The sequence below is a fragment of the Durio zibethinus genome, chromosome 15 (assembly GCF_047325235.1).
Source record: "Durio zibethinus cultivar Kanyao isolate XHJ-2024 chromosome 15, ASM4732523v1, whole genome shotgun sequence".
NCBI lineage: Eukaryota > Viridiplantae > Streptophyta > Magnoliopsida > Malvales > Malvaceae > Durio > Durio zibethinus.
In genome coordinates, this window is record NC_143176.1 from 5,492,159 (window position 1) to 5,506,048 (window position 13,890).

The window sequence follows — 13,890 nt, forward strand, 5'->3', positions numbered from 1 at the left end:
AGTAAATTTAATTATTGAAAAATGATATTAAAATTACTTCAATTATTTAGTAGTGATTTAAGATAATTTTATCATATCATAAGTATTCATAAAGACTCGTATTTCACTCTAAAATGGCTATATCGTTAGATTCATTAACATATTTTTCAATACATTATTTTTGAAAACAATCAATAAAAACTTTCAATCATTTAGTAAGATTTTATTTTGATGCATATCCCTCAATCGTTTTGTGGGATTTTATTCAAAAACCTATTTACGAAAATTTTTTAAGAATTTTTCATTAAATTTTATAATAATTTAGTAAGATTTAACTGAAAAATATAAATTTTCTAATCATTTGATAGGATTAAAAAATTATTTTTTGAAAATCTATTATGAAATTCTCCAATCATTTGGTAGTGTTTATAATTCAATATTTAAATCAATGGCTAAATCTAAGTGTTTTAGTTTTAGGTTTGAAGCTAGATTTATGAGTTTATAAGTTTTTTATTAGAGAAAATCAAGTTGACAAAAGTAAAGAGTAGATCAAAAGGATTCGGGACAATTTTTTGAAAAACATCTAGCATCGAAAACAAAGGTCAGTGATGGCAAATAACGGTAAAGACAAAAGTATACCGTCAAAAATTGGGTTTTAGAATTGTTGGATTTAAGGGTTCATGAAGGAATGAAGTCGAGAGTGGGAAATTGAAAATGATAAAAAAAATTAAAGCTTTTTTATCAATGGTTTATTTTTAAATTGTGTTTTTTTAATTTGAAAATTATTTTTATTTTTGTTAAATGAAAAAATATTCCCATCATCCATTTCGAAAGTGCAAGATTTAGCACTTGGGGTAATAAAAAAAATTAAAAAAAAAATTGAAAACCGATTTGAAATAGTAATATTAGGTTCAAATCAAGTTTGTATATTAAATGTATATATTAAATTTGGAGAGTATTTCGGATCGAGATATGAAAAACTCAAAAAAATCAAATCGAACTGAATTATATATTTTTATTAATTTATATATATTTTAAATTTTTATAAAATAAAAAAATTATTTTATATATAAATCTATTTAAATATATTAAGAATCTTATTAACATAGCATATAAAAAAATTTTAAATTTTAAAAATTGATGAACCAAATTAAGCTGAATTCCACCGATTTAAATCGATTTGAAGAAAAAGTTGATTTAGATTTGGATCGAATTTTAAAAATTCATAATATTATATATTATCTGAAAAATCAAACTAAATCTGATTCGATTCGAATCATTATTACCCATAATTAACACTTAATGTCTGAATTGACATTAAGATTAAGGAATAGACCAAAATGTTATGAGTTTATGAGTTTGGGATCAACAAGTGATATTAGACAATATAAGGATCAAAGGGATATTTGATTTAAAATTTAATGAATACATGTGTTCCTTAGTCTTATTTAATTGTATAAAGTTGTGAGAACATTTTGAATTCAAACTAAAAAACCGGATCAACAAAAGAGAGAAGTATAAAAAACATTTGGAAACCAAAAGAAATTATTTTTATAGTAAAACTTGAAATGACAAATAAAAAAGACTTAATATTTAATATATTATTAGTATATTTTTTAGTTTTACAAGTACAATTAAAAGAATGATATATATTTTTAATTAATTTTTATTTTTTAAAATATACATAAAAGGTATGTATTACTTTATTAATTTATTTGTGAAATTATTATTTTAGATTAATTAAAATTAATATATTTTTATTGAAAAATACATATTAATATATTTTATAAAAAAATTATCTAAATATACAAAATAAAATTAAAAAAATTAATTTTTTATTTTTTTAAAAGTTAAAGATACGAGAATTACCTATATCCATTAAATATTCACAAGAATAAAGATGATGATAAATTTAAAACATCTATTGAATATGAATACGAAAATGAATATAATATAAAAATTCATAAATAAAAATGAATCATACTCTATCTTCTTATATCTTATTTATCGACCTAATCATGGATGAATTTATATGTTCAAAAGTGATTTTTCAAAGTAAGCAAAGAACTCGATTTTACTTTGTTTATGGTGACAATAATTAATATGAACGAAATTGGCACAATCTTGGGCATCTGACCAATTTGTGTTTGTTCATATATATATATATTGGGGAAAACAGATTTTGCCCCACCATTTTCGCCTTTGTTCCAATCTAATCCAAAAAAACCGAATTCCATGTCATATCTTGGACTTAATTGAGATCAAATCTTATCTTCACCAATTGCTTTATTTAAACAAAAATTAGAGAATACAAGATTATCTCTCGTTGTACAAAATTTATCATCAAATATAAAAAGAATTATTTAGAGTTCCTATTTCTATATGACTTTGATATTTGACATTACAATTTATAATAAAAACTTTTATATTCGATACTCGAAGATTAAGATTTGAATTTTTATTTTTTTCAAATAAAAAAAAGGAGAAATTCATCCAACTTTCCATTCAAGACTCCTAATGTTCCTAATAATCAATATGAAAGAAAGAACTCAGCTAGACTCCTAATGTTTCAATAATTAAGTGAAAAATATGTATTATATTTATAAGTATTTGAAGCTTGAACTCAGCTAGACTCGAGACATTATTTAATAAATAAAAATATTTTTATTTAATTTTAATTTTAAAATATAATTAATATTTTTAAAATTTTTTAATTTCTTAAACTCGACAAACCTGATCGGGTCTTGGATTTCCAGAGTCCGAATGACCCATTAACACCTCCACTGCTCTACAGCTTCTTATTAAAAAAAAATGAATTCCATTATTTCATTGGCAATCATAATAAAAAATTGGGCGTAAATAATAAAATTCATTGTCTTGGGCCTGAAATTAAAACCCCCAAAAAAAAAAAAAAGAAATGAAGAAATCCACTACTCTTCAAATTAGAGAATAGGAGGAGTCATGAAAATCCATTAGTTAAAATAGTAAAAAAAACCTTTCAACTATTCAATTTTATTTAAATAAATTTTATACTTTTATTATATTTAAATAAATCATCATCCTTTCACTTGTATTCATTTAAGCCTGTACTTTAAATAAAAGACTAATTTATATTAAAAGTTTATTTAAGTTTAAATTAAAAATTAAAAATTTATTTGAATATAAAATAAAGGTTAAGAACTTATTTAAGTATAATAAAAATATAAAAATTTATTTTAAAAAATGATAAAGTTTCAATTTTTTATTATTTTAGCCAAATCTAATGCATCTCTTAACAAAAAAAGGCTAATATCATATTTGACCTCTTAACTATTGTAATTTGTTGAATTTAGTATATAAATTAAAAAAATTGCTAAATAAGTATCTAAACTCTCAAATCGTATATCAATTTAGTTTAAAAGTTAACTTCATTAGAAGAGTTGTTGACTTAATTATTTTAACCAATAAAAAACCACCATCTCGACACAAAATGACATTTCAACTTAAATTATTACTTATATGTCATGCTTACGAAATTGTTGCTTATATGTCATGCTTATATGGTCATATATTATGAAAAAAAAATTGAATTAGTAAAAAAAATTAATTCTCCGTCAAACCATGCACCCTAAATTCAATACTCATGCCACCATCCACCCCAAATTAAAAGAACTTTTTGAAATTTTAACAAAATAGAAACTTGTGAATTCGAAGCTGCAAGCTTGTGAAATCAAAATTGGTACCTTCACGAAATTAACGGCAAACGAACCAATTGATTATCACCATCCATCATAACCGCACTTCTCCTACAAAAACTTTCCCTTGCCGAGACCCCATCTCAACAACCGAATCAACCAAATAACCCAAAAACGAAAACCTATAGTCACCACCATTGCATACAACACAAATAGCCATCAACCATCGAGATTATCAGTCTCCTTCACAACCAAAACAAAACGTCAACAAATGCTACTCCCAACACCTAAACCCCTGTCTATCAACATCCTATCCAGACCTATAAAAAATACAAAAAAAAAAAAAACTGCATCCCTAAAAGGGGAACCACAAAACAACAGTTGGACCAAAAAAAAATTTAACATTGAAATTGAGATTCAGGATTAGGCGTTTGGAATGGTTTTAGGCTACATCTTTAGAGAGTATATAGGCTTGAAGGAGGGAAACAACAAAGAGATTAGGGCCATTGGAGAAATGAGAATCGATGAAAAGAAAATTTTTGTGAAATCTTTGATGTCAGATCTAAGTTTTTAAAAGTTATTTTTTGAAAAAAATTAAGGTCAGAATATGAAAGAAAAGTTCGAAAAAGAATTGACAAGTAAAATCTAAGCTTAAATCGATACTAGCGATTGGCAGGCGATGACAAAGATGGCAGCTAGTGCGGTGGTGATCCACCGATTTTTGAGTTTGAGAATGATCAGTGTTCTTAAGGATTAAGAGTGTTTGAAGTTTTTTTTAGAGAAAATGTTAATGAATTGAAAAAAAAAAAAACTTGTGTTTTATAGAATTTGTTTGAATTTTTTAATATCTTTTTGAAAAACTTTTTTTAATATTGACATGACATTGATGATGTGGTATTGAGTGGATTTTTTTAATACTTATCAATATTTTATTAGATGTTCATTCATGTTAGTATTTAAAGTTAACAGTGTTAATTATTGGGATAAATTAATACACCGAAATGTATTTTCGGTACTTGATTAGAATTTTTTTTTTTTTTGTTTAGATACCAAATCCAACCTATTACAATAATTTATGGGTCAAATTGGACATTATAAAAAGAAAAAAAAATCAAGGAGAAAAAGAACTTTGATAGCTCCAGAATTCGGAATTGGCATTTTTGTGGGCAGGGATTGTCTTTCATTTCATAGGGAAAATTGCACTACTCTTTAATTTTGGACAAGTCTTTTGTCATCGACAAGGGACGCAATGGCGACAGTGGATCAACTTGGTCCATCTGTACGCAACATTTCATTAACTCTCGTTTTTCTTAGTCTATCCCTATCAAATTGTTGTCCCATTTGGCTTCAATTTATGTCAGTTATGAATAAGGATGGCATCGGGTCGGGTTCGGGGCGGGTTTTGCTCGTCTCAAATCCGATCTGATTTTATGCTTGATTAAACTCGACACGATCCGAATTTTTTTAATATCCGAACCCGATCCGATCCAACCCGAAATTAATAAAAATATTATTTTTTAAATATAAAATATTATTTTTAAATATAAATATTTAAAAATATCATTATATAAATATAATTAATTAATTAATTAAAAAATAATTTTTTAATAATATCAAGTCGGGTATGGTCGAGTTTTAAGCATACCCAAACTCGACCTGACCTCGAATGTTATCTAATTTTACCCGACCCAAAACCCGAAATTCAAAAAAAAAAAACCCGATCCTATAAGATCGGGTCGGGTCGAAACCCGTCGGGGACGGGCTTGATTGCCGTCCCTAGTTATGAACCCATTCATAACAATGGAAAAAAAAAAAAAAAACTTACGAAAATAATTTTAACTTTTTCATGTTGGACATGAATATCTAGTTGAGTACATTAATCCACAAATAGGAAGGAAGAAATTTTCAGTATCTGACATACAAGTTAAAAATAAATAAGGTAATTATAAATATAATATGATAATACGATATAAAAATAATATTATAATTATATAAAAATAAAGTGATTTAAAATTTTAATAAAAATTATATATGAATTTGACAAAAATAAAAAAAATTTATTTCGTATTTGACGTGCTAAATAAATTGATAAGATAATTTTTGCATTTTATATTTGTTTAAAACAAAATAAACAAATAAAAATATATAAATTACCGAAGTAATTAAAAAATTTAATATAAAAAAGTCAGAACCAATGAAGCAAATTTCTCCTAAAATATTCGTTCAAATGTAAATCCATTAAATTCTGCCATTTCTTTGAGACAAAGGCATCAAAATTCTAAGTTAAAGAGATTTAATGTCTTACAGCGGAATAATTCAATAAAATAAATTTGGTGACAGGTAAAAAAAAATTACCTTTCAACAAAAATTCCATAATTATCTAAACTTTTATCTTTTTATTGTAATTAATTAAACTCTCAAACAATTATTTTTATTAATTGAGTTTTTATTAGATAAAAATTAATTAACTATCAACATTTATTTCCGTTAAATTGAAGTTCAATTCGAATGAAAATAAATATTTAAAAATTAAATTGATTCAAAAATAAAAAATTTAAGATTTGATTTATTATAATAAAATATTAAAATTTAATTAATTATAATAAGATATCAAAAAACTTAAATGATTATCGATCCTTTCACCAATAAATTTTTTTAGTTGACTAAGTTAGCTATCTAGCTTTCTCATTTATGCATGGGGGTGGATGGGAAGAAGCAATCAAAACCTTTGAATACACAAGCACAGTGAAAGCATTGAAAAATTCACCAAAAACTTGACAAAGGAAATTTGGTCTTAGGAGCTTCAAGAAAGAAAAGGCCCCAGAGGCTAACATCACAATTCAGGGGTGCATGAATGGAGCCTTCAACCACCAAAGCATCCAAATGTGGGGAACCCTGTTGCCCTCCAAAACAACACAATTTTCAATTTGATGTAACCCCAAGGCAATAGGGATCTTGACAATTTTTTTTTTCAAGATTTTCATCTTTTTTTTTTTCTTGATTTGATATCAAGAAATTTTAACGTTATTTCATTATTATTACAAAATTTTAGTTGAAATTATATTTATTAATAAAAAATAAAATTTAATCAATTAAAATATTTAAAACATAATTTATCTATTTATATGAATTATAAAGATTCAAATATTCGAATTATAAAAGTTACAAAATAAGCTTTTGAGGATATAATTATTATAAGATTAAATGAAATAAAAGCAACAAAATTATGTTGCATTGTTGGTCCGGATTATTGTTAAAATTACCTTTAAAAGTCATAATTTATTAATGTACATTTTTTTTAAAATTTTTAATTTATTTTTGAACCTCTACTTCTATATTTACTTGATTTAAAAAAAATTTACATGCATAAACTCTTTTAAATCCATAATTTTTAAACATCAATTTTAATGTCATATCAATTGATTAAAAGATCACTCTATCATTTATTAATGTATGTTAAACCTAAGATCATCTCCATTTTTGGTAAAACAAATCTAAGATTCTCCCTCTCTATATATAGTACTATTTTTCATAATATTTTTTTTTTTTGGGTTTCCCCACTAAAAACTTCCCTTATATTCCAAAATAATTGGGAGTCAGACAGTCAAATATCAACAACTGCGAAGACCTTAGTTCTGTCAAACTTTTTGTATAATATTTTTTTCGAAATGAAGCAAGTGGATATGTAAGACTTTGTTTTGTTTATTGCCTTTTCTCTCTTGTCTGACAAAGTGAAAGGATCTGAGTTTTGAGAGAATTTGCTTATGCAAGCTTTCGTTGTAATGTTGTTGCCATATATGTTTCCAATCTCTCACATTACTTACATTACAAAAAAACAAGAAAATTTAGTGGCTGTTTTTTAGCGACATTTTTAAATAAACGTCACAAAATTTTGTGTTTTTATAAGGTTAGTATCGTTTTTTTATAAAACACTATTAAGTTCTTATATAGCGATGTTTAGATTTAAAAATGCTACTAAAAATATATTTTTATGGCATTTGTTGACCTAAACACTTGGAATAATCTCTTGAAAAACTCAAAAAAATACTAGAGGAAAATATCAAACCAATGATCTTATAGTTAACAATTGTATGCTCTAACCAATTAAGCTACTCTAGTATTTTTATAATTAAAAGGTTTTATTTAAATTAAAAATAATCCTTTCTGAGAGGAGATTATTTAAAGTATTTTTTTGTCAAAAATACCTTCAATAATTCTCTTTCATTTTTTGAGGATTATTCAAAGTGTTTTTAGTTAAAAAATACCTTGAATAATCTCTTACAAAATATAATAACGTTTTTATCTGAAAACACCTCTAAATTTGTGAAGTTTTTATTTGAAAACGTCATTATTTTTTTCAACGCAAATATAAGTTGCACTTTTAGCGACGCTTTTGGCAAACGACACAAATCATATAATAACGTTTATAAATATCGTTAAACGTAAAAAAAAAAAAAAATACTGCTAAAAACCTAATCCCTATAATGTTACAAGTTGTATCCCCAACCCCTAAAAGATAAAACTTTTTTTTTCTTCAGAAGAGATGACCTTGAAGAGTATGAAAATCTAATAATTAAGATGATCAAAAGCATCATTAATAATAGGAATAATTTTCAAGTAATTTAATAAATAAAATTATCCTATATCAAGAAAGGATTACAAGAATATATATGTTTTTAGAAAACATTAATTTATCCCTCAAACTGTTAATCAAATTCGTCATTTATTGTTTGGGAAATTATATTTTTATTTATTTTCTCACTTTTTCACTAATTTTTTAAATAATAAAGGTATATTGGAGATCAGATATATACATATAATTGGATTTATTGTAGATATGTTTTGGAAAGAATCAAAATTAAAAAACCAAATCATCAATTTTAATTTTGATTGATTGATCATATACCTAATCATTACTATAGGATAACATATTATATGTATTTGCATGAGTAGGACCAACCCACGTGAAGACCATCCTTTGTGCATGACTTGAATGCTATGCAAGCCGCCAAGCTAGTATCTCTCTTTTTCTTCTTCAATTACTTAATCAAAACCTCATAAGAGTATATATATAGGATTATCAACCCACCAAGAAATTCCCAACCCAAAATCACTTTCCTTCTTCTCTTAAACAACTAGAAAAAACCTTCCAAAATTATGGATTTCCAAAGCCAAAAACTATGTTCCGCTAAACACAATAAAAAGAGGCTGAACCAAGGGCAAGTGAGGTTGCTAGAGAAAAGTTTCAGTGCCAACAAGAAGCTGGAACCTGAGCTCAAGCTTCACCTTGCTAACCAGCTTGGAGTTCCACCAAGACAAGTGGCAATTTGGTACCAAAACAAGCGAGCCCGGTGGAAGACACAAAGCTTGGAACTTGACTACAACACACTCCAAGTGAAACTAGAGAATGCACTGTCCGAAAAAAGGAGGCTGGAGAAAGATGTTAAGTATCTTCAAGAAGAGTTAAGGAAAGCTCAATGGATGATGTTTGCTATGAATAACCAAAGAGATAATCATCATCATCATCATCATCATCAATATCATCAACACCATCACCCTCCTAATTTTGTTTCTTGCTATTCAACAGGGTCTAGTGAAGGAGGAAGCTCTAGCTTTCATGAAAATACTGTCCATGATCATGAAATTTTGCAAATTGATGAACTCTATGCTTGTTTGGTTGGTGCTGATAGGTCAACTTGGAGCTAAGGTGGTTGTGGGAGAGTTTGTTCCTTTATTATATATTAATTGGGCAATAACAAGTTTCTTGTTGGGTGTCTTTGTAAGAAAATAGTAGAAATTAAAGAGTTATGACTTTTTTAGCCTGTGTTTGGTCAGTAGGAGGAAAAGTTATGCAAAAGCTGTTGGACTAAAAAACTTCCCTATCTAATCTTTTATCCTTCTTGTCAAACATAGCTTTAGTTGGAGTCTTTAGTGTTGATTTTGTTGAACCATGTTATATCATCAAAAAGATAATGTAATGTCTTACATCAAAAGAAGAAAATTGTTATTACTAATGTTTCTATGTTACATTAGAACCCAAACTTTCAAAATAAAACAAATATATGTATTTATCATTGAACAAAATGCTTAGATGTTTGTTACATATAATCCGAGTAATGATGCTTGTTTCAATTCTACTTTATTAATGCTCAAATGCAAGTGGCATTTTGTCTATGACAGAATTATAATTACTTCACCATTCATGCATCATTCTTTAGTAATTGATCACTTTCTATATCATCTCATTTCCAAAACTTGGAATTTTTCTCTAAATTCATTGCTATGTTATCCTTATTGAAGATAGAATTGAAGTGTGGGAGAATTAGTATATTTTAAGTTAAAACTTTTAGGATTTGTTTGGTAGGAAAAGATGGAAAGGAAATAGGAACGAAAATTTTATTAATTTAATGATTAAATATAAAATAAAAAAGTGATTATAAATTTTACTCATTAAATTAAAAATTTTTTATCCTAAATTTTATTTGGAGTAATTATATATATATATGTATACATTCACATGTCTACTTAATAATAATAAAAAAAAATTTAAACCTATGCTTGTTAATCCAAGTGACAAGGAGTTTTGTTCTTCTTAAGTAAGATCTCAATTTTAAGTCTTATGAATATAAAAAATAGGCTTAGAAGAGCTTATCCCTCCTATAGGTTCGAGCTATCTTGACTCTAGATTAGTCGAAGCTCAAAATAGCTTTCAAAGACATTGAAAGATCTAGACAAAAAAAAAAAAACAAAAAAAAACAAAACAAATTGAGTTAATATCTCAAAATTCTAAAGTATTTTCTAATTTTAAAAGTTAGTAAGTTTCATCGATTGTATGTTCAAATACTACTATATATATTGTATCATAAAGAAGGAAAGATGATCTAACAAATAAAACTTTTTTGATAATTAATAATAAAAATACAAATAGACAAAGAAACGGTGCGTATAATGGCAACTAAAACGCAGCGTTTTCTGGCTAGAATTATACCTTCTTCTTCCCCCTCCCTCCTAATCAACTCCAAGAACCCCAGTAGTTTGTGGAACCCGTAATACGACCCGACCCGATCCGATCCAGAATCCTAAATGGAGCGGACGTCAGCATCTCGCTCCGACGGTGTCATTGGCAGAATCAGACGTGCTGCTTCCAATCTCTACTCCAAGATTCAAACGCATGTCACTGTAAGTTTTTTTTTTCATTAAAGTTTCAATTTTTTTGGTCTATCTTACAAAGTAATTTTGAGAATTTGTATTTTTGTTTTCTGGATATAAGAAAAGCTTTGAATTTGATGAAGGAAATCGCTGTGGATTTAGAGAGAGATAATCAATCTGAGATGGTACTTTATATTTACTTTATATCTGATAATTTTACTTTTTAAATAATAAATTTATCTTTTTTTCCCCTGTTTAGCTACTGGAAATATGCTAATATTAAATAAATTTATTTTTTTAAAGTTGTTTCTGATTTGGGTCTCTTGATAAGCCTATGAAAATTAAAAAAAATTAAAAAAAAAAACTTTTAACCATTGTTTAACCAGTGATTATATAAATTTCTTCTGAACCCCCCCTCTTTTTTTTTGTGAGGCAGCAGTCTGAGGATAAAGTAAACGGTTGTGAGTGTTGCGATTTGAATCCTCGACCTATTGGATGACACTCTTAAGAATGGTTAAAGATGACTGCATGAACCAACTAAAATTAAGTTTTGAGTTTTCAAATTTTCCCTTTTGATTGACTAATAATGTTGAGGGATAAGGCGGTGAAATATATAATAATGGTTTCTTTTTTTTTTTTTGGTTGGGTTTTTAGTTATAGCATTGTAACTATTCTGTTGTGTTAGGTCTCTGGTTTATCATGATTTTTGAGGTTTTGGAAGTAATGTTGCATTTGACTTGTAGCTTTCCAGAATGGTTTGTATCTTCTAATCTCTGTCCTTACCACTACAGTTTCTAGATTGCAGATTACCCTATTCTAGAAAGAGGGTAAAACTGATACGACAACAGCAACAACAAACAAAGCCTTATATCCTATAACTCTGGGTCAGCTGTATGAAAGGCCAAAAAAGGAATCATGTTAAATCGTAGTTTTGAATCTTTTCACGCTACTCATTTCTATCAACTAATGTTGAAGAATAAATGAAATAAATACGTAACCAATATTTGATGCTTTAGATATATGTTGACTTGAAAGCCAAAAGTTTAAAGATACTCAGAATTTAAAATCCTTTCTGATACAGTTGAATATTGATGACAGTTCATTTTTCAGGTGAAGCAGCTAGAAGATGCTGTTGCTGAACCAGTAGAAGCTCGTGAAAACTGCCTATATTATTCATCAGCGATTCAATCTGTTATATAGATTTGCTAACACTTACTGAATTAATACCATCTGTTGCTTGCATGTTTTAACTATAGTTAACTGGTTTTAAGAAGTTGCTTGATACTGAGTTTGAAAAGGTCAAGGCTAGTTCATCCTCAAGTCCACAGAATCATCCTCTGATACATCAGTTCTGACAAGCTGTCTGGGTATGTTTAATCTTCTTATACTTTTAATCTTATTCGGTATTTAGGATCATTGTTTCCCTTGGCTTTTGCTTCTGAAAAATTATAGCCTTTATATTATGCATGCATTTATATGCACCATTTCCTTCTGCATGTATATTCATGTTTGAAATTGATGTCTGGTTTATCTTAGAAGACTGACAAGGGAAGGGAGGGAGATAGAAGTAAAGAGTAAGAACCTGACAACTATCAAAATGAATGACAGAAAATTATATAATGCCTAGCAAGTTGAGAATTTGTTTGCAAATGTTTTCTCCTGGCCAGTGGTTGCCTCTTGTTCTGAAAGGTTAAGCTCATTATGGCTTTGGTTATGTACTCAAAGAAAATATTATAGAATTTGTAGATGCATCCTGCATGATGACCAAAACAAGCATGTCAAGTAACAGAGTCTTATTGATATAATATTGACCTTTGGTTTTCATCTAGTATTAGGACTGGATATGGTTTTTGTTGGAATGTCACGCCTTAATCTTTAATAGGAATTTGAAATAACAAATGTACTACCTAGAAAAAGACAACAAGTTTCGTCACATGTTCTGAGTTTTGATGGATAGGCAATAGTGGATCAATGATCTTCTAAAATATACGATGATGTTGTGTTGCCTGGTTTATTAACTATCCCTCCTGCGCAAATCCACTAGAATGAAAGAGTGAACAAAGCATATGCTCATAAAATAGCTTGTGCTGAAATTTAATCTCAATCAGAATAGAGGCAGCTAGGATTTTTTTTTTTTTTTTTGGACAATGAGGGAGCTAGGATAAGAATCTATATCTTGGCAAAAGAGGTTGCCAAGAACCACTGAACTAAAAGCTTGAGTTACTAGATGCCGTGCCAATAAGAAGTTTTACTCACTAATGAAAGCAACAGTTTAGGGACAAGTGTGGAGAGGGATTTTGAGCTGAATAAATACATTGCATATGAGATTAGGCTCAGGGCTTCTGCTCAGCGGCATTTACTCTCAATAAGAGTCCTCAGTATTGGTGAGCAGTTGGTGGGCAATCTGCTGGCACTAAATTTACGAGGCCCTGGCTCACAGCTGTTATACTTGTTAATTGAGAGAAATATGTTTTCAGTTTCTGTCTCTCTCTTTCATGCAAGAATTGGTGAATACTGGATGCCAATAGATATTATGTGCCTTAATATTTACCAATGATCTTCACCTTTAAGCTTTTATATTTGTTGGTAACATGATTTTAATTATTGTGGGTGATCATTCATGCGGGATTTCTTACATATTCAGTGTTCTTAAATCTTGCTCAGAATGTTCATCACGATAGACAGCCAATGCTAGGTGAAGAGCAGGAGGATATTGTAATGACCGGTACGAAGAGAAATATTAAGAAACAGTTATGCATCCCCTGTTTGATATCACGGTTTTGAGTCACAATGGCCTCCCCTAGCTGATTAGATTTCCTTTGTATGGTCTTAATGCATATAATTAGAAGTGCAATTATGCAGCATTCTTACTGTAATATCTTTCTTCTTTCTCCTTCAGATTTTTGAACCCATTTACTTCTTTTTGAAACTCGGATACTCGTATTCGTATATTTTACTGAATCGTTCTAAATTCAGTTTATGATCAATATGGGGTTAACTTTTGAGAAGGTTTTGCTTCTAAGAGTTTATCTTGGACTGGGGTTAAGCTGCCAAGCTAACCCAAAGGAAGAAAAAGTTTTGTGAGAGC

The 13,890-nt window shown here is 28.0% G+C and overlaps 2 pseudogenes across 1 annotated transcript; both read left to right on the forward strand.

Annotated features, from left to right (window-relative positions):
• Positions 1-8,733: 8,733 nt before the first annotated feature.
• On the forward strand, positions 8,734-9,623 carry LOC111302332 (homeobox-leucine zipper protein ATHB-52 pseudogene; annotated as a pseudogene).
• A 773-nt stretch (positions 9,624-10,396) lies between these two features.
• Positions 10,397-13,753, forward strand: LOC111302333 (E3 SUMO-protein ligase MMS21-like; annotated as a pseudogene). Its single transcript, XR_016327942.1, has 5 exons — positions 10,397-10,832; positions 10,924-10,987; positions 11,913-11,993; positions 12,059-12,169; positions 13,467-13,753. The product of XR_016327942.1 is annotated as an E3 SUMO-protein ligase MMS21-like (transcript).
• Positions 13,754-13,890: the final 137 nt, after the last annotated feature.